Source organism: Lagopus muta, chromosome 11, assembly GCF_023343835.1.
Source record: "Lagopus muta isolate bLagMut1 chromosome 11, bLagMut1 primary, whole genome shotgun sequence".
NCBI classification, from domain to species: Eukaryota; Metazoa; Chordata; class Aves; order Galliformes; family Phasianidae; genus Lagopus; species Lagopus muta.
In genome coordinates this window covers 17,151,007-17,176,443 of record NC_064443.1, presented here as the reverse complement: position 1 = coordinate 17,176,443, position 25,437 = coordinate 17,151,007, and the positions used below count along the sequence as shown (strand labels likewise).

General features: G+C 41.5%; 1 protein-coding gene across 10 annotated transcripts in view; it reads right to left on the bottom strand.

The window, feature by feature from the left end:
- The window catches only part of CHL1 (cell adhesion molecule L1 like), a 109,182-nt gene that overhangs the window by 73,917 nt on the left and 9,828 nt on the right, over positions 1-25,437 (bottom strand). For 5 of the 10 annotated variants that reach the window (XM_048957351.1, XM_048957347.1, XM_048957345.1 and 2 more), the window contains exon 2: positions 6,235-6,345. The gene's annotated coding sequence lies outside the window, so the exon portion shown is untranslated. Of the gene's footprint in view, positions 1-6,234; positions 6,346-11,834; positions 11,962-12,530; positions 12,611-25,437 lie in introns of those variants that run through there. The other 5 variants (XM_048957344.1, XM_048957354.1, XM_048957353.1 and 2 more) reach the window with 2 other exon arrangements.

Genomic DNA, 25,437 nt, shown 5'->3' with positions numbered 1-25,437 from the left:
TCATAAGCAGTTTTCAGGCTGTCAGGAAACAAGGCCATTTCTCACCCTTTTACAGACTGAAAGGGTTACTGATCCCTCAGGACACAATATTTGCAATAACAGTAGTAATTTGGGTCACAGACCCTCAATCTCTAAGCAATCACTTTGCCTTTCATATTTTTCTTCCTGGTTACCACAAACAATAGTCAGACAAAATCATGATTTCATATTCTGGCCTGATCATCCCCACATTTTTAATTAATGTATTTTTATTAGCGTTTAATCTGAAAAGTTTTGAGCCCCAGAGGCAAGGGATGGTCAAACGCTGACGCTATTGAAATGGGAAAGAGGAATGTTATTCAGTTTGGATTTAGTATGTTGGAAGACAGAGGAACAGTGGTCAAGCAATGGAATTAAGAACCCAGAGGAATATAACTTGAGAAGAAATAAAATTTGCTTGTGAAGAACTAAGCACATCAACCCAATCTTTTTTCTCTCTTTAAATAAGGATAATCACACTATTATAAGAGGAGCTAAATACCTTTTGATGAAAAAAAGTATCCCATTGCAATAAGAATAAACACAGTCATAGAGAAACTATCCTGTCTGCTTCCAAACAGATGGAAAACACCAGTCCATCTCCACAGGGGAGTGCACTTGACCCAGTTATTCACAAATGACTTTGGTAACACAAAGATACAGTACAGAGGAGCTTCAAGCCCTAGGGATGATAGTACCAGCATACCAAGTGATCTCAGCGTGTAGCTAAAACATTAAAACTTGTAAAGATAATTAGGCAAAAAAAAAAAAACACACAACGTTCAGCCTATTTTGGAAATAAATGCCGACCTGAGGATGTGCTTTGTTAGGTAGGCAGAACAGAGAGGTCAGGAAGGATAAAACCTAAACGTGAGTCAGCAATGGGAGTCTGCCAGAGAGACAAGTGGTGGTTTGAGAAATGCTAACAGATGTTAACCACGGGACGTGGAAGGTAATTATTCATATCGGGTTTAGAAAACATGACCTAGAAAGAAGGGTATTTGCTCAATCCATGAAAAGAGAGGCCCAAAATGTAGACATAAAGGCTATCTTCCAACATAAAAAATGTTTTAATTAAGAAAATTATGATTGTACTTCATGAGCATGAGAAGTAACTGCTTTAATGCACAGTAAGAAAAGATACAATAAAACCATGAGTTGTACAGAAAGTTAATCAATGGAATGTGTTATCTCCAAGGAGGCTGTTAATACCCTCACTGGAAGGCTGCAAGGTCACCTAGATGACTCTTTAAGCTCCTGGGTCAGATCTGCACTCCAGCACTTTTGCTGTCAAAAACATCCAGGAAGTAATACTTTACATTATCTCCACTGGAACAAAATGATGAGGAAAGAATCATTTGGCACAACTGAGCGCTGCTGCTCAGCATATCATCACCTTCACATAATATGCATTTTGAAGAACGATAACATTCTTGAAGTCAGGTCATCTATGGACAATCAGCTGTCATACTTCAGAATTCACAGTGATTCTGTTCATAAAGGCACTTCCATCCCAGTTCTGCTAGCTTTCCCAAGGTCACACCCAAATAAAATCAAAATAGAAAAACCTCCCTCATCACAGCTCTGCTTAGCATCCCTATTTCCCTGCTTTCCTGAAATGGACTTTCTTCTAGAATAATCCATTCAGGAGGAAGAGGGTGGCACTTAATACAGTTCCTTCACTGCATTAGTTTACGTGGCATATACTTACTCATTTTTCTTAACTTACTGTGCATTTGGTAGTCCTGTATGGTACTTTCCAGGAAAGCTTATTTCAGCATCAAAACTGAATACTGTATTTCAATTTACTGAACTGATACATGAACTTTGCTGATGTTCAATTGTATTTCTGTGATTTTATTAACTCGTTTATATGACACTGAATCACAGTCTCTCACCAATCTATTTCCTCTATTTCTCCATGTATATAGTAATATAGGGGATATATTTTGAAACAATAGAAATAACACAAGTAGAATTTTGCACAACTATAGCCAGCAGCGCACAAAATAAGACATCATTAATAATAAATAGTAACATTATATAAAGAAATACCATCTGAAAGTTGATTTTACACGGCATATTAAAGACTTGATGGCTCAGGAGATTGGTAATAGAATAAAAAGCCTTTTATCTCAAGGTCATCAATTCAAATACAAGTCAGACTGATAGCAACTGAAAGCCATTTGATGAGAGCGTTAATGAGCCTAGTCTCGTTTCTAAAAATTTAAGAATAGCCATAACATTCAGCCCTTTCTCCTGCCTCTGACAGCAGTCAATACAGAAATCGTATGGAGGCACCGCACCCAGCTGGCTGGTGGAGCCGTATTCCCCCCTCATACACTGCCAGCCCCAGGCTATTGCTGTTTTAGCAGTTTCCTAGCAGGTATCCATTTGTTCTGTTCCAAAATTCAAAATCCTCAGTGCTGCCAACTGCTTCTTTTATTGCTTGGAGGACTGATAAACAGAACTGGGCTTCCAGCTCCCTGCACAGCCACTTCAAGTGATACATGAGCAACACTCTGGTCATTTGCTGGAGCCATAACAATCTGATACACTAATAGATTACCTTTTTTGCTACTTTAATACTTTTTTTTTTCTGGTTTGTATCTACGACAGCAATGTACCATAGCAAGGCAACGCACTGAGAAAGAAAAGAATCCCAGTGCAAACTAGAGCAACTGTTGAGCTATCCTCTCGTCAGCAGCAAACAAAGCAAGCCACATATTGTGCCACTTCACAAGCAAGCTCAGCATCTTCCAGAATAAAACTCCTGGTATGATTTCCTTTATTCCAGTAAAATGCCTAAGTAGTTTACTATTGGCTGTAGTATTAGCATGATGCAATGCACTGATAAGAAAACCACTGATGATATTCTTTTGTCTGAATTTTTATGCTGAGCAAGTTTTATATTTTTTATATATACACATGTATATACACACGCATACGGTTCCATGGGCAAGGGTCAGTGTTTACAGATGCAAACTAACAGCCCAGAACATCTACAAGTGCCTGCTGGCAGGTATAAAGGGGGACGTCCAGAAGCAGCACTCAGTGCAACATGCAGTAAAAGGACACGTTTTCACCACAATCTGAATTTGAAACCCACTGATTTCTTTCTGAACTGGGGCATATAAACAAGCTCCCCAAGTAAAAATTACTCCAAATTGTAAAAACTACCAACCTCACAACTCAAGTAACTTCCATCTGCAGTGCCCAGGCTTTAGAGGGCTGCTTTGTCTCTCAGAAGTGACTAATGGATTAATTTTAAAGGTGATTCGGTGCTTAAAAATGCCATTTACAACCAGCATGAGTTACAGTGTCTGAGTAATCAATTCCCTTAATGCAGTTTTCCCCTCAGCACAGCACAGGTGCCTAATAGCTGTTACAGAGCCAGCTCTGGTGCAGGGCAGGTAGTGCAAATCCCCAGGCTCCCACTTCTTGGGCAGTCTGCCCTACCCCCAGTACTTCCCACAGAGCACAGGAACAGCTCCATCACACCACAGAGTATCTCTTTCTCATCTGCAGCTCCAGCCAAGAGAATTTGTTCGTGGCAAATACAAGCATGAGCTTTAAAGGTTCAACATCATGGAAGGTCTCTGTATAACAAAGGTAGCATGAACACCTGCACACACCACCTGAACACACGTGCCCCACTGGTGCTGTCTGGCCCATAATGCTGATGGCCAACTTGAATTTTCCCTTGCAAGTGGTCAGGGCTGAACCTACCCCAGTTTGCAAAGGACAAAGCTGGAGACTGCCTTGTTTCAGCAAAGAGGAGCCTCCCAGCCCACCACACCAAATGGATCTACTTATCCCACGTCTGTCTTGAAGGCTGTCAGGAGTACAGAAAACTGAATTTAAGTGGATTTCAGAGTGTGGAGAACTCCTGAATCCATCAGTTAAGGTCATTAGCTCATGTGACACACCTCACTGAAGTCAATTTTCAGAGATAAGCGTGTGACAACCTGACTGGAGGAATTCTCCTGTAACGTATTATTAATTCATTTATTATTACAGTTATTATAATCTTTATGTGGGGGCACTGAAGCTCAATTTGTTCTATCGCAGCTAAAGCTTTTAATGAGCCCTATCTTCTCCTTGGGATAGGAGCTTCATTCAGCAGCTCTGTGGCTTTTAGAAAGTAGAAAATAACATGACAGTGTGTCCAATTTACAAAGGCAGCTTCACACACTGCGCCCTGAATTTTACATGCAAACAATGGGACGACTAACTTTCAAACTGCAGAGTATCTCTTAAAACGTAGTGGACTCACAGATTCTAAATTTAGGAAGGCTTATAAGCAAATGTATCACAACGCAATGAAATCTTAATGACAATTCCCCTAGCTGAGAAAGAGGAGGAGTGTGTTTAAATACAGAGGCCCTGTGTAAATGCACATATTTGCTTGGCAGATGGGGGAGCATATATTAACTTAACTCTCAGCCCCAACTGAATGGCTCTGGGTTCATCCCTTGGTCACAGGGCTGATCCCAGATAGGCGCTGGCTGAGCCAGGGGAAAGGGCAGAGCCCGCAGAGCAATGGGAAAGCTGTGAACAGAGTGGAGGAGAGCAGCACACTTCCCAAACACGCACATCTCTGACGCATGGGGCCGAGCACACAGCTGGCGAGAAAGGCTGCATCACTGGGTGACCTTTCCTGCTTGGAGAGAAGGTCAGAGACAACAATCTGTGCCAGTTTACGCTCAGAACGTTACGCCTACACTTCCAGTATTTCTCCTTTGAAATGGAGAAGCCCCGCTCATGTGATAGCCTCATGGAAAACACAGGAGGAACTTCTTTTTTTTTATTTGGAAAAAAATAAGCACATGTTTTGGGGGGGTATGCAAGAATAATCAAGACAAATCATCCCACAAAAAGAAGAGGGAAAAAAAAAAAAAGAGCAGAGAAAACCTTTATTCTCTTTGCTCAGGCAGACCTACCAAACAAGCAACCTTCACAAGGTGACCTTTCCAGATGGTTGGTCTTGAAAGAGAGAAACTTTCTAAGCTAACTTATGGACTGACACAGTCAGCTCCTGTTCAGAACTCCTCTAAAGAGAGGAGAATCAAAATGCAATCAGGTTTTATAGAAGCACACAGCACCTGAATTCTACTGCTTGATTTGTTGTGGTTCATCAGAAATCAGTACATTATTTTCCATCTGACACTACCACTGCATGCAAACAAAAATAAATACGGCACCAACACAAGAATAAAAATTTTCCTACTCAAGAAAGTTAGAGCAGCATGACGACAGACCTCATTTTATCAGCAACTTGTTGGTATGAATTTCAGACACCACAACAATACACAAAATGAAATTCAGCAGTAGATGCAGTGTTCTCCACTCTGCCCTCTGCAGCAGTAAAGGGCAGGGAGCAGAATAAAGGAAACAAAAAGACCAACAGCAAACAAGCAGAACAAACAGTACTTCCAAAGAAGTGGTAAATAATTCCTGTACAAAAGTCTTAGAGCTCCCATTAATTAAAACAAATGAGAAATGCTTAGTTAAGCTCCATGTATTGGTAGCACAGACTCTCTTGTCACCAGTCACAAACAAGAAACAGAGCAAAAACACATAGATTTGTAACAAATAGGATTTAGGAAAACAGTTAGAATCCTGTTGCCAGTGTTTTTATTCCCTTTATGTACATCTCTTTACAGAACAGGTCCAAGGGCATTGAAATTCCCATAAGAGGCAACTCTAGTGAAGTCCAACTCAGAAAACACCTCTGAAGCTCCCAGACCCCCTTCCTGCAACAAACACCTCTTGGCCACACAGCACCAAGGCTCTGCTCCTTCCCTGTTTCTTCAGGGCACCACAAGGCAGCTGTAAGGAGGGCAAGGTACAGGGGGCAATGCACTGTCACTCACTGCCCCAATGGCCACCACCCCTGAAGAGCAAGAAGGAAGACTTGCTTGGAATTAATCTGAATAATTACACCACTTTCTCCCAACAGGTTGAAGAACCAAATGGATTTGAGGGGATTTTTCACATACAAAACCACAAGTTCCTTATCCATGAAAACCTACTACAGGATAAAGCCCAGCTTAGGGCTTGGCCTTGTATAATATCTTATATATATACACACAATCACATGGAATTATTCCACAGCATGTACAGTTACACAAACACATTTATGCTACTACAGCAAGCATGGTAAAGAGAGAAGGTTTGCAATAAGGATATAATACTTAAGACTTCAACTGTTACCATTCAGAAATAAAGAAGGATGGATTCTCAGCAGTCGCTGTGGCTGCTCCTTCATCAGCGCTTGGTCGATTCGCAGTTCACACCGGATTCACTCTCCCCACCTTACAGCATCTACAGAGAAAGACAAATGTGCGAGTTATCATACACTGCATTCATCTAAAAGCAGCATCTTTATCAGTGCCACTTCTTGGTTTCCATTCCCCCCCCCCCCTACATCACGGAGTTTGAACTCATTCCCTTTGCCCTCCACTTAGCTGAAATAAGATGGGGCTTTCCTCATTTGAATGATAAATGCAGCATACCAAATAGAACAGGAAAATGGGCTTAAGTTAGAAGACCTGACTCTGATTCTCAATCTGCTTTGTGACCTTGGAACAAGGCAGGTCTCTGTTGTCTCTCTTTCTTTGCCTTTCTTGCGTCCTTAGATTACAAGCTTCCTAAAGTGTTTATATGGTACCAACCAGATAAGAGTCAGTGTTCACAGGAACCACCAGATAACAGAAAAGCAGAAACAATAAATCTTATCAATCATTACCCTCCTACAGTTCACCAGTGAGATACAAGATTTCAAAGTAATTTCCAAAAGTTACTTTCATTTAAAATACAAATCCTCATGAAAGAAGAGCGTATTGAAGATTCGCTGTTTTTTTTGTGTTCCCCCTGCCAACCCAATAACATTTCAAACAAGATGACGAAGAGCTGCATTTCAGTATCCCTGCTGGCAAACACAACTACAATATCCCTCAGCTTTTCAGCTGGCATCTCCTTGCAGAGCTGTTGCAGGCTCCTGCTCAGCATCTTATTGTGACGATGCTCTGCTGCTACACACTGGTAGCAGCAATGAGAATGAGACGACCCACGTCTCATTTCACCACCTGCAGACAGACTTCCTCCCCCCCACGGACAGACCCAGCCCCTTTCCCCAAGCACACACACGCACCTCCTTTCCCACAGCCTTCCCAACTCCTATTTTAACACTTTGCTATTTTGGTGTACGTAGCCAGAATTAGCATACAGGGATGTACACGTCTATGCTTCATGCCACACACCTCTCTCATCTTCCAGGTAGGCTCTGTGGTTATGGGCACATACAGAACATTTACATGAACCTCCCTGTCAAAACAACTGTCTGATTTCATCAAACCACAACTCACTAGCATATATATTTCAGAGTTCAACCCATCTGTCAATAAACTACGTTTTCTGACATGAGTAGAAAACATTCCTTAAGCTTTTGCAGTGATTCAGGAACTGGACTTCTACTTCCAGCTGATCCTTAATCCTTCTTGATGCCCACTGAGGCTTTAGCTCAGAAATGTTTACTCTCCTGCTGGCAGCCTACAGCCTTTTAGAGAGTCTTTACCTTTCCAAAGTAACGCATCGGCAATTTGTAATGCCAAATGCAAACTGCCTGATGTACAGCTTGTGCCAGCTGGGTACAGCCCAGCCAAGCCTGGTCCAAGCAGTGCAAGACATGCCTCAGCTAGAGGAGAAACAAGCTCAAGCCCAGACCCATGCCACTCACCAGAGCTTAAAAAGCAGAGTAGAAAACAATGCAAGCAGTGCAAAACAAAGGCTATTTCCAGACTATCACCTTATCACAGGACTACATTTAGAGAGTTCAAGACCAGAGATGCTGTCATTACATCAGGCCCAGACTTCCTGCCATTCTCCTTGGCTACCTCTGCATTAAGCCAATTTACCTGCAATTGATTAAAACATCTTCTCCAAATAAAAAACCCACTTTTTATTTAGAGACATGAAAAAGAAGGAACTCAACGCTATTTTAATCAGAGATTCAGAGGAGGGAATTACAATTTCTGCCCTCCTTCCCTTATTTTTAATCTAACCCAAAAAATCACAGCAGAGAGTACTAGCTCAAATGCTTTCTACCCAAGTTCTTTTTAATCGGCCATCTCCTGTCGTCAGCAGCTGTTTGTCTGCTGCTCCCACTTACACTGTGCATCTTGGACTTATCGATCGAGCAAGCTTTAAATTACAGCTATCCACAGGGAAAAAAAAAAGCAGAAGAAACCATAACAGGAAAGAGCAGATCCGATAAAGGATTTCTGAAGGGCTACTTGGTTGTGCTAAGAGAAAATCTTAATAGAATTTCCTGGAGAGAAGGTCTGTGGGACTGAAGTTATATCAGTAGGCTGCATGAACAGAGGATGTGTAAATAGAGCTCACAGGCTGAGTGGAAGGATTTATACAGAAAATGGTTCCAGAGGAAAGCAAAGGAAAGCCTGGCAAAATAAATGAAAAAACAAAATACAGTGTTGGGAACCTGACCTGTATCACTGGGTGCTTTTCCCTGGGTTTATGGGAGCCAGCAACTTTTGGCTGTTCTTGTTTCAGTTATAGTATAAATCAACAGTGAGAATTCAGCACTGCCCAAAACCACAAAAATAACATTAGCACTGGAAAGGCAGAGTAGGAACCACACTTTCAGTGCTCAGGTGCACCTCCAGCAGCTTTAGCACATGGACTGCCTGCATCAGAAAGCATCCAACCAAAGGGACAAAGCTGACCCTGCACCTCCACAATCCTCCCCCACATCACAGCCTACAACCCACACTGTGACAGTACAGCAGGTGATCCCAAATCCTTTCAAAGTGCAGCACTGGGTGAAGGGAAACCATCATTTTGCCCAAATGTCTTCTGCGACATGAAGGAAAGAGCCCTCCTTGGCAGGAAGTGTCCATTGCTCCCAGCAGAAAAGCTCTATCATCCTCCCATGAGTCACATACACAACAGACATGGGCACCTGGGCAGCAAATCTGCAGCTGCAAAAGTCTTAATGAGATGACATTTAGCATTACAGTGGAAAAGAAAGCATTGCTGAAACAAAGCATGTCTTAATGAAAACAAACATCTCACAGTCTGTGCTGAGAATGTAACCTGCTGTGTGACTTTACATGCCTTGTGCACAAAGGAAAAACACAGCCTTATAAAGCGGGATTTATGGCAATTGTCCTGAAGACCTCATGTGGTCACAGTGATCACAGTGGTTAGGTGCCCTGGTCTCGTAAACCTGTTGTGATTTTTAAAGATGAAATAGAAAATTGGGATATTGTTTCCTCCATGTGCGCTCACAAAGTGCCTGCATGTCCATCTGCATTCGCAGTGCTGCTCCTGCCTCCTGCTTCCCAATGGCAGTTACTGTTACCGTTCCACAAGCACAGCCACTTCAATCTCTCGATGCCCAGAAGGCTGGAGGGAGCTGACAGATTGAAACCAGGAGCAGTGAGGGCTTCACACCACAGATGGCACCGATGGCTCCTTGGGTTCCTGCACCCAGGGCCAGGACATGGGATGTCTGCTGCAATGTGACCTTCCTGCTCAGCCGCCCACTTCTCCTATGAGGGGGAGCACAGGGCAGGACACAGCCCCAGTGCTGCTTTAGCTGCTTTCCTGAAGCACAGCCCTGCTGTGGCTCCCTGGCTCAGCCCATCAGTGCAAGAGGCAAGGAGTAATACACTTCACTTCAGCATATTAATAGCAAAAGGCGCTTGGTGAAGGATTTCTTTTCTCCCCAAGCAATGCAAAGATGCATTTACCTGCTTGGAAAACAGCAGAGTATTGAGTGACCAAATGTAGCCACTGGAAAAGATTGCTGTCCTTAGAGTGGGGGGGCTGGATGCCACACAGGAAGGGCAGATATGCTAAGGGGAGTTCCGCAGTGACAGCATCAAACTAATGCCAAGTACACACATTTAATTAATTTTTTTCCCCAAGGAGGGGGAAGAAAAAAAAAAAAAAAGCAAGAAGGAAGGAGCTCTTAATCATTAAAGCAGCAAGAAGCATTTTCAGATATAGTCCTACGCATGCACAATATGAATACAATCCAACAAAGCTACTGAGAAAAGCCTGTACAAGTCAGTTTTCTTATTCCTTAAATAATTTCACTTTTAGGAGCAGTAGCACAGAACTAATTTTGCAGAAATAAAATTTAGATGTCCAATTTAGTTTTCAATTTGCCCACTCAGAAAAAACATGAATAGAAAGAGTGAGCCTGGGGTCGATTTCTCCTGTAGAACACGGCGCTCCCTATCGCTGCAAACACAATATGGCAGATTTCTCAGATATCTATTCATTTGTTACTGGAAGGGTTGCCATAATATGGAGAGAACCTGGAAGTACCGATTGCAGCTGTCTAAAACCATCACACTGTGTTAGTCAAACAATTTATGTGATTTACCGTACCAATAAAAGAAGGCAAGCATGAGTAAGTTTTCATAAATCAAGCTTATTGGGCCGGATTCTGACCCACGATTATTCAGGCATACAAAACACTGCAGCTCATTACTGGTACATAACTCACTGATCTTAGCATAGCAGCGTATGGCATTAGAAGCTGTTCGGACAGGTACCAGAAGAGAAATCAGCCTGGCCCTAGCACACATACAAGGGCTGATGCATACACACACATCTTTTTACTGGCTCGTTGCTAGCTAGGCACATCACAGACATTTTCCTTAAAGGAAATGTCAAGGTCTGTGCAAAGGCACTGTGCTCTCGTGTAGAGCATGGCCCCAAGTCCTCAGTAGGAAGGCATTCAGTTGTTCTACCCAGCACCACGACACACGTATCTATTGATTTCAGATTTACAGTGGACACCAGCGTTATTGCCCCTTGAGGAAAATTGTGCCTGCCAGGGAATCACCTCTGTCAATATTTCCCTCCTTGATCAGTAAATCCTGGTAGTCAATAAAAGTCAGCGAGCACAACCGCCGCTATCACAGCAGCCTGTGCATACCTTGGGGTAAAATTTGGCACGCTTACTGTCTGCCCATTAGTTAGAACGATTTTGCAATTAAAATCCCCAAGGCATAGAGCACACTTAAACTTGATTTTAATAACCTAATGCACAACACATCTCTGTGCTGCAACCTCTCCCCAGGCTCTTTAACATGGCATATGCAAAACTAAATGGCACCCGAGCTGGAAAAAGGATTTCTCCTGAACTGGAAATGCAACCTCAGAAGGAGCTCAAAAGTGTCATTTTTTTTATACAACCCATGCATTCCTATTACAACATTAGGGCTTCAGGAAGCAACACAGCCAGAAAACCGATTTCTGTGCTCTCCAGATTAAAACAGCAGATTTCAGATGTTCTCACATGTGAAAACACCAGTCAGTCACCCTCAGAAATGCTGAAGCAAGACTTCAGCTGGGATTGATCTGTGTAAATAGAAATGCTTCAGCAAGGCTATATCACCTGACCAACGATTTCCCTAATTAAAAGTTGTAAGCAGACCATAAACAGATTTAACTGAGGATGCTTTTCACCACTCCACAACGCGAAAGTCAATCATAGGACAACTGCCATGACACACGAAGGGAGAAAGGATCAGAAAGGTTTAACCCGTGAGGCTAACTGCAAGCAATCATACACTCTAATCAGTAACTTAGCTAGCATTTAATATAAATAAATCTATGAAATAAGCAGAGTGGAAAGATCCCCAAATCAAGCTAGTGAACGATTTACAAATTATTTTTTTTCCCTCAGACTTCTAAAATTACTGACTTCCAACCAGAAGAAGATAAAAATCAAAGGACGGAAGTTGTTTGCTATTACTGATTTGTTCATGTCTGACCTTGATTTGGTCATCAGCTCTCTACTTGCCCATAAGATGGCCAGGCTATGGAAACAGAGTGATACTTGTTCATTCAACAATCTTGAATCCTTATGTAGCACTTCTCCCCAGCAAATCTGCAAGCACTCTGCAAAGAAGGACGGCTTTGTTATCCCTGATTCAGACAAGGAAATTGCAGCAGGAGGATAATTACGGAGCCAGAAATAACACGTCCAAGTCCCAGGCTAATGGCCTAACTGATAAGTAACAGCACAGGGCATTTTATTAACGCAGAAGACAACTGAGGTCAAGATGAGCCATTCCAGTATTGCTACTTTTGAACTGCTGAAAGTGCAGAGAGGAAAGAGCAACTGCAAACTACATCAGTCAGTCCAATTAGTTCTTTACGTTAGCCCTTGAGACCGAAAGCATGCCATTAACTCCTTCTATCCACAAATGTGTACAGAGACAGCACACCAGTGATCCTCTATATCCGGAGAAGTTATTAAGCACATGTTTAAGATACCGTGCTACAACAAATGCTTGGAGCCCGGTACATTTTCAAGAGCAATTTTGTCTACCAGGAAAAACAAACGCTTCTAATGACAAGAGCACTTGTAGAGAAAGGCAACAGCAGATATAGATGCTATAAACCAGCTTAGGATCACCCACAGAAGACAGAGGTCACAATCTGGTCATAAAGAAGGAATTGCTTACCCCCTTCCAAAGATCAGGCCTCACTAAATAATCTAAAGGAGGTGATCTTCAAGTACAGATCCTTCCCTTGCAGCGACCAGCCCTTAAATGAGGTTAGAGAAGGGCAGAGCCAGGGCCCTCCTCATAGGACCACACAGGTGAATTGCTTCCACCTGTGCTCCCAGAGCTCGCCACCCTTCACCAGGTGCTGAATCATTGCTTCAGGACATGACTTAAAAGTTCCCATACAGCACTTTGGAAGATTAAAAACATGTAACAGCTCAGAAATAAGCTTGGAAAACAAAGTTTTCCTTAGAATAGAGGAAACTGATGTCAATGCATGGAGCTCTGCTGTGTAGCAGGCTGAGAGCTCAGCAGTGGATTGGCTGAAAGCTGGTGTTTGTGGGTCAGAAACAGCTGATGAGGATGCTGCTGCCAGCCTGATCAAGAATTGGAGATGGAGGTGGATAAAGCCTTTATAATCAAACATCCCAGTCATCATAGTGGCCTTCAGACACACTGATATCTGCTAAAAAGGCCACTGGAGGTGCACAAGCAACCTAGATTTCAAATAAATCAAAGAAAAGGTTGATGCTGGATTTCAGAGGAGCAGAATTTGGCTTGCTCAGGGAACTAGCAGGTGTAATGCCACGGCCAGCTACCCTGGGGAGCAAAAGGCCTCTAGGAAGCTCCTTGATCTTCATGAAAAACCTCCTCAAAGCCCAAGAACGATTCACTCTGATGCAAAGGAAGAGGAGCAGACGTGGCAGAAGGCTGACTTGGCTGAACGTGAATCTCTGACTGAGCTCAAACACAAAAAGAAAGTGAACAGAAGGTGGAAGTGGGGATAACCTGCCCAGGAGGACTACAGAAATCTTGCCCAGACCTGCAGGGGTGGGATTAGGAAAGCCAAAGCCCAGGCAGAGTTGGAACTGGCAAGGAATGGGATGCACAAGACAGGTTCACTCATAGGTACACCTGCAGCAAAATACAAGCCAGAAAAGACATCAGTTCTTTCTGAAGAGAGCAAGAGAACTACTGACAAAGGGTGCAGAAAGGATAAGGCATTCAGTGACTGTTTACAGCATTTTTCACTGAGAAGTCCTGCTCTTATGCCATCCACATCTAGTTTAATAATTTCTTTGTCCAGGACAATAAAGTGCTATCTCCTGTAGAGGAATATTTTGTTCAGGAGCACTTAAGGTGGGCATCCATAAATCTCTGAATTTGCAAAAAATTCATCAGAGAGAGCCTGGATGAGGAGGATCTGCAGCATGTGATGCATGAGGCTGAGAGCTGTGCTTGTTTAGCACCTATATATATATATATATATATATATATATATAACATATATATATATGGCTAATTAGTGTTTTCAGCTGGCCAAACTCTGAGCAATGTGACCTAACTTAAAGTTGGTCCGTACCTTCTGCACAAGGTTAGAGCAGATGACCTCCAAAGGTCCCTTCCAACATTAATTATTCTACTATTTTAATGGTTTCTCTTTCACTTCTATATATTATGGGACATTAACTTGTAAAGCAGCACTTGGAAATAATTATTCTGAGTCCATGCAATGCTTTCAAACGCAATAAAAAATTCCATATATATTTGAGAAGCATCCTACTGCTGGTAAAGAATATCATGGCCTAAGAGCCAGTCAGCCAGAGCCAATTAAAGCTCCATCAGGCTCCCATGACACCCAAATGCCTAATTGAACCTGTACCCTCTGCGCGAGATGGAGGTTTTGCTTTCTTCACAGAAGCCCGAAATGGGGATTTCACTGCTGTGCCTCTGCAAATCAAGATCATTATCAAAACATAACGATCAAAACAGGAGATGCCTGCATTGATTAAAATAATGGTATTCCTCCTCCAAGAAGAAAAGACGTCTTCCCTTGCAAAAAGACAATCTCAGACGTTTAGTTACAAATACCCATTTTAACCCTCCTGGCAAATGCAGAATGTGAGAAGGAGCAAAGGATGCACATGCATATTTTGAATTAAACTTCAAAAGCAAGTGGTTCATTAGCAGAACATGATAAAAAGTAAGGCACGTTTGATTGAACAGCCACGGTTTTGTCAAACCTGAGTTTGATTTTAAGAAGAAGAGAAAAACTGAAGTGTATTTGGGCTGAAATATAGAAACTTACAGTAAAAAAAAAAAAAAATCAATTGGTATTTATAGATAGTGAACAATGCACTCATTATTATTCATGCTCATTACTGTTCATTTTGCTACTGTCACAAAAAATATGGCGAATGACTGACAGCTTTTAAAATATACTGATGTCTACAGAAGGAAAATAGCTGAAAGATCTGGAGCTTTGAATTCTGAAATCTTCATGCATTGCCAACATTACACTAATTTGATCTGACCTTAATTCCTTTTTTTTTTTTTTTTTTAACCTTAAATCTTCTCTATCTTTTGAGTTAATTTCAGTAATCTTTTCTTTTCTTGCCTTTTTTTTCTTCCCTGGGAGAATTCATGATGTACTTCTACTTGGTTTCAGTAAGCTGTGAAAAATCACTGCACATCAGAAAAAGTTCAAGCAACATTTTTCCCTAATTAGTCCATAAAAATGCTAATTTTTCTAATGAACCAGATTGAAATATCACAGGAATAGGTAATAGTGCAAATACAGAGTTTGCTTATGGGGTAGGCTTTCCGTTTTGCTAATCACTACAGCACTGAGCAACTTACAAAGCCAATACTGTAATGAGGTTAGAGAGGCAAAATATGCTCAGTCAACTTTTGTGCAGAATAACGTTAGTTACTTGCATATGCATCTACTCACAATAACCATGCATTCATTTACAAATGTAAAAAAAAACAGGGCCCCAGTATTTATAGCCTGAATTCTCAGCTGCATTGAATCCTTCCATCCCCATTACAAGCAGAGCTCCTCTGCCTGTTTACTCAAGCTGAGGATGTGACCATAAATCTTTATTCTGCCCAATTTCACTGTTAATACAGACCATTTCTGAAAGCAATAAAATAATACTTTCTTTTTTTCATGGCCAGTAGCTAATAATGTCTCTAGCCTGAATTGTACAAGCGAGAGACTGAAATCACTGTCTGTCTGCCCCACAGCATCTTCCTCTATTTTTTTCCTGCATTTACACTCTTACTCCTGCCTTCTGTGCTGGCACACACTGAGCCACTTGTATCCAAGCCACAGATCGAGGAAGGCGCAGTCTTTTTTCAAGTCAAAATCCAGTAGAATCAATGAGCTCTTAGAGGAAATCTCCTAAGGCTTGACCTTCAGGGTGGCCTTTTGCTCTCTAAAGCCCATGTAAAACCAAGATTCTACCAGTCAACCCTTGGTAAAAGATTCAAAGAATAGGACTGTTACCTATTGGTGGCATCAGAAATCTAAGCAGGAATTAAGCAGCTTGAAAAAGCCTTTAAATTCAACTTATCACTCTCCCAGAGCTCTCCATATATTCTTTATGACCCTGTGTTCCCTCACCCTTTTGATCATTCTATATTGAAGTAGTCTCTTGTTTAATACGTAGCTAAGATGACTGCATGATAACATCAAAACAGAAAGGAACATAAAGAACATGAAAGAATACGAAGTCAATAGCTTTGCCAATCACAATGCATAAACAGCAGAGTTAAAAGCCGTGGAGTTACAGTGCTGTCTTTATGCTCTCACAAAGCTGCATGCAGTGCTAAGACCAACTACAGATTGAAACCAATGATTAAAACTACATTGGGTTTGCTTTCTTCTTGCTTTAATTGTTCATTGTGCTCAAGGGGAGATCCATGAATTCAGAACATATTTTTGTCTGCTGTATCAGTTGATAAAACTGCTGAAAATAAAGGTTTCCAAGCAAGTGTTTTCTCAAAAGTCCACAAAACCTTCACCCTCGTACCTCATCCTCACCACAGAGCCCAAGCCATCTTCCAGCCTGCTCCAAAGGGATTTTTGACACGATGCAAAAAGGGAGAAGAGACATTTATTGAAATATCTCTCAACTCTTTTAAAACCACTAATTCCAACTCGGTAACAAGAAGAAAGTCTTGTAACAAGATTTTGTCTCCTTGATACCCAACATCTTCCTGCTGCAGTGTTTACATAAAACCGTGCGGTACATGTCGGAAACCAGACAGACTGAAAAGTTGATGCCTACTGTCTAGAACTCATCTCACACTTGGTTCTCATGCCATATTTCTTGGCTGCCTACACTCATGCTAATCTGCTAAAAATCATTTTACCCACTTGGAAGGCGACATCTCACTTGCACTCAGTTCTATTATTCATCAGACTACTGGGATGGCAGCTCCATGACTGACTGCTAATTATACTTTCCCACTGAATGTCAGTGGCAGTTGCATTTTCAGCAGCCATTTATTATTCTTCCCAAGGAGTCATGAGGTGGAAGCTGAGACCTATTGAAGTCAGTGACAAAAGCCCCATTGACTTCAATTGTGTCAGGAATTCATTCTTTAATGGAGAGAGCTGTTTAAGCGCTGTTTAGTAATATGATGTCAACACTCTGAGATAAGAATTGACACCAGAACAACCTCCATATTACCAGCAGTGCCAGGATGGGACACAGCACTCAAGCCCTGCACACCATCAAATCCCCATCTCAAGGCAGTGCAGCATCTGGATTTCCAGCACCTACAGACAGAGAACAGCCTCTTGTCAGGTCAAGCTGAGTGCATGCAATGTGCTGAGAGCAACTCTGCTTTGATGCTGTGATGGAGACATTCATTTGGTAGGCTGGAACCATACCGTATCCTGTAGATGGGCAATAGATTCAGCACAGCTGTTTGCATTTTGTGATAGCCTGCACAGAGCAAAGCCCATCCTCGAGGTAAGTGTATCAGCAGGCAGCAGGAACACAGCCAGGTCCAGGGGAAGGGAACAACAGAAGCCTATCATCTATCTCCTTCCCACCTGCATCAGCCCAAGCAGGTACAGGAAGGACAGCCATCTCCTGAGGGCAGCAGCAAGGACAAGCTGAGCTGGAAGGCAGCATTTAGCAGATGGCTGAGACCAGCAGTGGTTTTAGCAGCCATCCTGTCCAAACCAAGCTGGAGAATATTCTGCATCGCTCCATCTTTCTCATGCAGCTAAATGATGTTGGCAGTGGGATGGAAGCCTACCATTTGCATGCAAATCATATTTCAAGAACCTGACTTTAAAAAGGAAGGCTTGGACACATTTTAAATCCTGCTCAAGCCAAATTCTCAGCCAGACTTCACTAATACACATTTCTGGATGCTTCTGCATCAAGTGGGTGCAGCTTGCCAGTCGTTTGTTCCAGGCAGGCTCCTGTTCCTTCTGCTCTTCTGTGCCACAGCACAATCACCTGAGGAAATCCACTGCCTCCTCTCCGGTTGAGTTTCCAGAGCATCTAAACTACAAGCACCTCAAAAAAACATCTGAGTTTGCTTTCCTGATAGCCATTTTAGTTCTGGTATTCAAGAACAGTGCCCATCTCCCCCAAAAAAATAATTTTTAAAAAAGGTTAAATTAACAGTATTTCTTGTATTTGGAACGACATACCAGGAAATGCACAATACTTGCTATGCAGTATGTGCTATCTTAAAATGCTATAAGCAAAGACAGAATGTAAAAAAAACTACTTTTGAATCAGAAGCAGAATCCAGGAGAGTAAGATTCGAGGTTACAAATAAATAAAAATCTAATGCACACTGCACAGGTTGCTTGCAAAATTAGACAATTAATTCTGTGTAAACTAAACTATCAGGAAACCACACTGCAGGGATCCTGATAGCTGGTCTTGCAGTATGCTATATTAAGAAAGGGTGCTTTAATGAGATCCCTGGAGAGTCTCCATGGAGTTGGATCTTCCTCCTGGAAAGACCATTTTTATCCCATTTAGTTGCCAGTATGTTGCACCTCTGGTACACATTTGAACAAAAAGGCTATTAACACAATTATCAGTACCAATAATCATTGTACTTTTTAGAATTAAAAAAATATATACATCAAAAAAAACAACAGGAAACCATTTTCTATATGTTAGAATCATCAGAAATAACATCTGCATATAAAAATCCACCACAGTTAGAACCACTTGCAGCCAGAATGGCAGCAGCACAAAGACAGCTTTTGTATAGGAGGGTATAAAAAGGCATTAAAAAAAATAATAATCAGGTCATGATTACACCAGTTTGCAAACTAACTTTTATTAACATTTCAGTTTTTATGTAAGTAAATGTATTTTGTAGAGTACTCTACATTTTGTAGAGTAAATGTATTTTGTGGGCTGGACATTGCTAATGTAACAGAATTATGATCCCAATATTGATTTGCAGTAGTTTCCTACTTCAGCAAGTTAATAGGTTGAAGAGTTAGTGGCAATACAGTCCAGCAGTAAATGAATGCAAACCAATATGCCATATCTGCTGTGTTATTGTAGTGCTGCAATCTAACCTGGGCCAGCTTGCGTGACACCATCTGCCATTAAGGCTCCTGGCTGAGACGAACCACAAGCACTGGCTTTGAATGAAGGAACCAACCTAGAGGAGCTCACCTATGGAAAGCCACAGCTGCAGTCAGCTCCCCAAATGGCAGCTGACTTGTGCACATTTCAGACATCCCTAATTGATTTCACAAAACTAGGAAACTGAAAAAGAGCTCAAATACAATCTTTCAGTCCTAATATTTACATTGGCCAACATTTGTTTATCCGTCAGCTTTGTAATCTCGAGGCTTCTGGAGAACCTAGGACGGTCTCTTAAGTAGCTTTCTCCAGTTTTGATTAGCTGACTCCATCGCCAGCCCTATAAATATTCTTAACATTTGCACCCAGTGGACCAAGTATTTTGTTGAGCAGACTAATTGGTTCACAACCCCTGCTAAGTATCAGCCATATCATCCCTAACTGCCATAGGCAACTATCATCATTAGCCAAGTGACAATCTCCCAGAGAATTTTGGCTCTTTAATCTCAGTTTTCCCCGAGGACATCAGACTTATTATGGGTTAAACCTATCAGAGTTTGTTCTTTCCTATGCTGTATCTCAGCAAAGAAGGATAAACCTTGCAAACACGGCAATAAAAAGGAAGGAAATGTCTGCATATCCCTAAAGGGGCTGCAGTGATCTATAGACCTTGGGGCTAAGGCAGCAAAGACACAGGGACAGACTTTGACTGCATACAAATCAGCTCAGGTCTGCCACCAATTTCCAGGAGGCCATCCAGAGAAGCACGATTTAACTGATCCCACTCATAAAGGTGGCCCTTGATCCTTTAAGTGACGTGGTGTTAATGCCAAAATAGCATTCAGGATTGTCCCAGAAGCTGTGGGAATGCTCCACACTCAGCAACACCTGCCCTGAGCTCTAGCACTGGAAAGCCCCTCCATGCCACACAAACCTTAAGCCACAGGCTTGAGTTACACACTGCAACCCAATGAGTAGAGCTGCTGGTGCTCCCATGTAGGGAAGGTGCCCAGCAATGGTGGGGAGGGAGCAGGGAACAGTTGGACAAGCAAAGCTCACTCCGTGCTACCCAGCATCTCTCATGGTTGGCACCTGGTCATTATTTTTGGTAGTCATAGGTTATGTTAAAAAAAAAAAAAAAAAAAAAAAAAAAAGGAAACACTGGCATTAAGAGGAGACAAAATTAAAAACAAAGAAGGCAGTTACTGGATGAGAAAAACTGGAGAGAGAAAGCAGAGAAGAAACACAAGTCAAAAGCTGGAAGAAAAGCTGAAAAAGAAAATAAAGGTGGGAAGAATGAAAGAAACTCAGAGAAGACAGATAATGTACTCAGAGAGTAAGTAACCGCTCAAAGGGTGCCCCAAACCTTCACTGTGATTCCTAAACCTGGAGACTTAGGCAAGGAATGCGGGTTTCTTTCAATTAGAACAACAACCAAAAAGTTCTCAGGAAAAACTTTAACTGATGGAAAGACCTGGAGTGTTAAGGAGTATTAAGATCTCTCGTTTCAAAAGACAGACACATCACAGACATCAACAGCGCACAGGATGCTGTTCAGAACTGTAGATGCTCCCTTTATTATTTTTCCCCGAAATAGGGCAAAAAACACAGTTACAAAGAATTCCTCTCTTCATTGCACCTCTCCCCTTTCTAAAGGAGAAAAGTAATCATCTTGCTGCAAAGTCCTCTGGCAATCTTCAGCAGCGAGCATCTTCTGGATTGCCTGCTTTCAGACCAAATTATTTGTCATCTTAAAAGGATCGTTAGCTCACTGACGGTGCAGATTCACCTGACCATTTAAGACCAGTATGGGAAATGAGATCTTTAATCACTGATCCCAATCCCAGTCTAGCTGAAGGCAGTGAGATGCTTGCCTACGTGCTGACAATATGATCTGTAATGCACAACAGTGACTGTTGCTTTCCTTGGTTAATCAATGACAGATTCACTTCAGCTCTTCCACTGTCATCTTCCAATCTTTGTTTTTCACTTCTTATTAGAAGGGGGAGGAACAGACAGGCTTTGGCACAAACTGTACATCTCACAAAATAGTGAGAAGCCAGGGAACCAGCTCATGGGCAAGGATCTCAGAGGGCACATACAAAGAAAAGCAGAGCAGATACCTTGTGTGTCTTTGGGTTGACGAAAACACCTCTGTTAAGCTGGCCTTAATGATGCTTATATAGGCAGTGTTTTATTTTCATCAAGTATTAGTGCATGTGTGTTTTCTTCACAAACACTCTGCCTCCTTCCTTCTCTCCCTATACAATAAACATTGGAACAATCCCCAGATTTGCTTTCTTGAAACAGCAACTTTCCTCTATAGCTTCCATGGGCTTCTGCAGGGATGCACTGATGAGCTGCAAATCCTTTGCCAATTCCAGCCCAGACTCATTCCATACTTTTTTCATGAGTTTGTTGTCTCACACAACGTTCGTGTTGTTCTGCCTTCTGTTTCACGTTATTTTTACCCTCTTTTTCCCCTACATTTCTCCATCAAAACAAATATTTCAGCATTCCTTCCATTTCCACCTGATCTGTAACACCAATTAAGAAAAAAAAAAATAACAAAAGTGGTCAAAGCAGCAAATGTGTCAGAGAAAGCAGTTGTTAAAAGAAGGAAATGAAGGCAGCTCACTTGTGGACACTGTCTCTTGTGTCCAACTCTGTAACAAAACCATTAACTGAGGTGTTAACCATCAGAGCTACACCACAGCAATACCCCCCGCCACAGAAAGCCATCAGCAAGCACTGTACTTTTCTTTTTTCCTCTTTGAGCCATGCTGAGAAATCTCTGCAATTTGTAGCTTTGGAAAGCCTCCACGTTCACATTCTAATTTGAAATGATATCTCCCCTGTCAAAACATGCCTGGGGGCAAGTCACTTATGAAAAAAGGCAAAAAAAAAAAAGCAAAAAAAAAGAAAAAAAAGATAGCAGTCTGAATCTTCTCATCTGCTCCGAGTCATAACATCTGCCACAAGTTCCTCAGCCAAATACATGGAAAATGTAATCTGCAGGGAGGAACCCCCAAATAAAAGTGATGCCCCAAAACAGAGGAAAACTGAATCTCCTCTCCAAAACTGCAGAGGGATGTGGACGTGAAATATCAGAACCAGAAATCATTAGTAGATGAGCTTTCTGGCATTTCCCATATGCCTGCACATGATATGAACTAGTAGCTGTATATTCATACCTCCATTGATGCAAACATGCTGTAGATGGGTAATTTCAAGTTTCATAATTCACGTCTCTAGAATGAAACTACAGCCTGGTACCCTCCATATTGAGCTGCTTTGTTTTTGTTTGTTTTCCTTCCTCATCAGATGCTGCCAGTACTCCAACTACTTCCCAGGAAGATAAATAATATCAAGTTCAAAAGCCCAAGGCTAAAGTTATTGCCTATTACACAACACAGTAAAAACACATATGTGGAAGACCTACTGTCTCCCAAACTCATTTATTTTTCCAAGAACTGCCATGCCTGTTAAAGAATTCCATGCAAAACCACACCTAAACGGCAATCACTTTAAATCACTGGGTCCATATATCTCTATTGTGCCCATATATGTTGCATCTATGCTTTATTCACCCAGAGGGCACTATCTGAATGAATGGGCACTTCCAAGGAAACTGTGAGGAACCTTGCAGGAGGCCAGAATCATCAACGCAGGGAGACAATTACTGCTCCTATATTTAGAAATGGTCTGTGACCTAAAGATGACTTTCCCAAAACAATAACAGATTTGTTTCAGTTTATTTCACTGAAGTTTAATTCACCAAATAGCCCCTGGCCTACAGGAGCCTGAAAAAGAACTGCATTTCTATTGGATTATTTTATTAAAAAAATAAAGAAAAAGAAAAAAACCTTCAGTATAAAGCATCTCAACAGGCCAAGTGGTGAATGTGCAACTGAGATAGGAAGTTGTGCACAGAGTACATTAGGAAGGACTGCTAAGATATGCTTATCTTTGACACTAACTATAACTGCATTCAGAGGACAACCAAGCCATTACAGAAAAGACCAAACAGGTCAAAAATAAAGAAAATATTAAAGGCTTCATTAAGAAGGAATGAAAGGAACTGGCAGTATTTCACATACAGAGGAAGTATTTAAGGAATGAATAAGACAGGCATATACAGGTATACATGACAAGTGAAACAAGGTCAATCAGTCACTTTAATTATCACATTGGAATTAAGAGACAGCAAATTTAAAGTGGGAAAGAAAATCATAATAAGTAATTGACTGTGAACTCTCTGACAAAATATTACTGATAGAAAGGGCATCGTGGTTAGGAAAGTGATTACACGTTAAAAGCGTTAATAATACTTTCACAAGGCAGGATGAGAATTTAAGGGCTATTGATCTCATGTTTTGGGAGGGAAGCCAAACACTAAGTGCTTGGTAAGAGGAAAACAGTTTTTTCAGGGTTGTGCTATTCCTTAATTGTTATCATGAGAGTTTACAGGAGGGGGGTAGGAAAGCTCTTTTTTCGGTTGGTTGGCTTCTGTGGGTTTTTTCCTCCCCTATTTTCTTCAAGATGTTGAGTCATCTAGTATTAGTTACTCACAAGGATAGGTTTCTCAGTTAATTGGATCTTTAATCGGATTGAATAGGGTAATTCCTACCTCTCTGTTCCTAATGGATGTCACAAAGTCACGAGTTAAACACTGAAGTGCTGCTCTGATTTGAGAGCAGCTTCTAGGGAATCCTTAGGCAAAGACAATTATTCAGATGTCCATTTGAGAAAGAAAACGGTTGTCAAGGTCAATAGATTTCCAACAGTATTTTGGAATAATTACTGCCCACTTAGTCGATTATTACAGGTAACGAGAACATTCCTGAATGATATTTTTCTCCAAAGAAAACAGTTTCTTACATTTTAATCATCCTGCTCGTTTTGAGGAGGACATTACCATAATAAGCCCAGGTTTTAGCAAAGTCCAGAAAATGCCCACGTTCTGGCCCAGAAGTAAGGAAACCACTGTTCAATATTGCTGGCTATGGGTAATGCTGATGGCCACAGGAGGCAGAAACTGTTGACCTCTGCAAAAGCTGCAGGTAATTCAGAGCCTTAATTGGTCACAAAGAGTTTATGTTTCTGTCAAACAGTGAGGAGGAAACACGTTGCTAACTCTCATTGAGAAGATCTCGGAATAAATACTCTTCTCAAATCCAAAAGCAATATAGGAAATGTTGCTAAACAAAGGTAATAGCTTTGCAATGAACTTGTAAAAAACAAAGCAAAACCAACATACAAATAAACTATCTTAAGCAAATCATTTCTCACTGCAAAACAAGTACAAACTCAACTGGACATAAGACAGCATTTCTCAGCTTTACAGGAAAAAGCCATTTTCTGTCCTGGCTAAAGAGCTCCCACAATAGCAAAGGGATGTACAGCTCTTACAGCACGTGTTCCATTCCCATTACAACTGTAGATCCAGAGACAAAATCCAGATTCGAGCAGCAAATACGCCTGGACCACGATCTTCAGTTGACTACTCCACTTTCTCATAGAAGAACCACAACATGGCATTTGAATTAATGACTACCTGGTTATCAGGCATTGTGAGCGCTTGAAACAAAACATGTTTCCCTGGAAAAAAGACAATGCAAACACTGATATCATGAAACTATTTCATGAGGATGAATACACACAAAGATACTACACATCCAAAATAGCAGAGACCAGTAGGCTTCCTTGCTGGATTTCCTGTGTTTGTTTTAAACTCACAGAAGCACAGTGCTTTTAAAATTTTTGTGTCACATTTGAGTCAATAAAGTGAAGGACAACCGAGACCACAGTGACAGCTTGCTGCTGATAAGGAGGAGCCCAGACAATCCATGACATGCCCTTCACTCCTGGGGAACGTGCCATGGCTCTCGAGGGGGAAATAGCCCTCAGCCCCATCACATCTAAGTGAAGCTGATTGCTCTGCCTGCTTGTGGAGCAGCAGAACAGAGAGCCCGCGGTGCCAAACACCCAAATGGCAAATGGAAGGCTTCTCCATCATCATTAACAAAGCAGAGAATCCAAATTTGCTGTTTTGACTATGTAACAGATGACTCCAGCGCTGCCAACACTCAAGGTGTTTCAGTGCCAAAACTCACTTTGCTGAGACATATGCTCCCAAATTCAGAAAAAAAAAAGCACTCTCTCCCTCCAAACAAAATTCCTTCCTTAGATTCTGCTTCTCCTTTTTATGCTTTCCATACACATTCTTCCTTTTTTCCCCTCTTTTTTTTTTTTTAAATCTTCTTCCTATGACCGACTTCTCAAAGCTCACAGAATTTAAGACACTTGAACCTTCTGTACTTTTCCCCATTGCCTGCAAATTCTATCCAGTAACATGCATTTGACTGACCCTATCACACAAGATATCCAGCCTCAATCTGAACACACCATTATGCATTCCAGTAGTTAAACACAGATTAAAAAAAATGTGTTTAATGTCCAGTTTGACATTGCCTGGCTCCAGCTTCCAGCTATTGGCT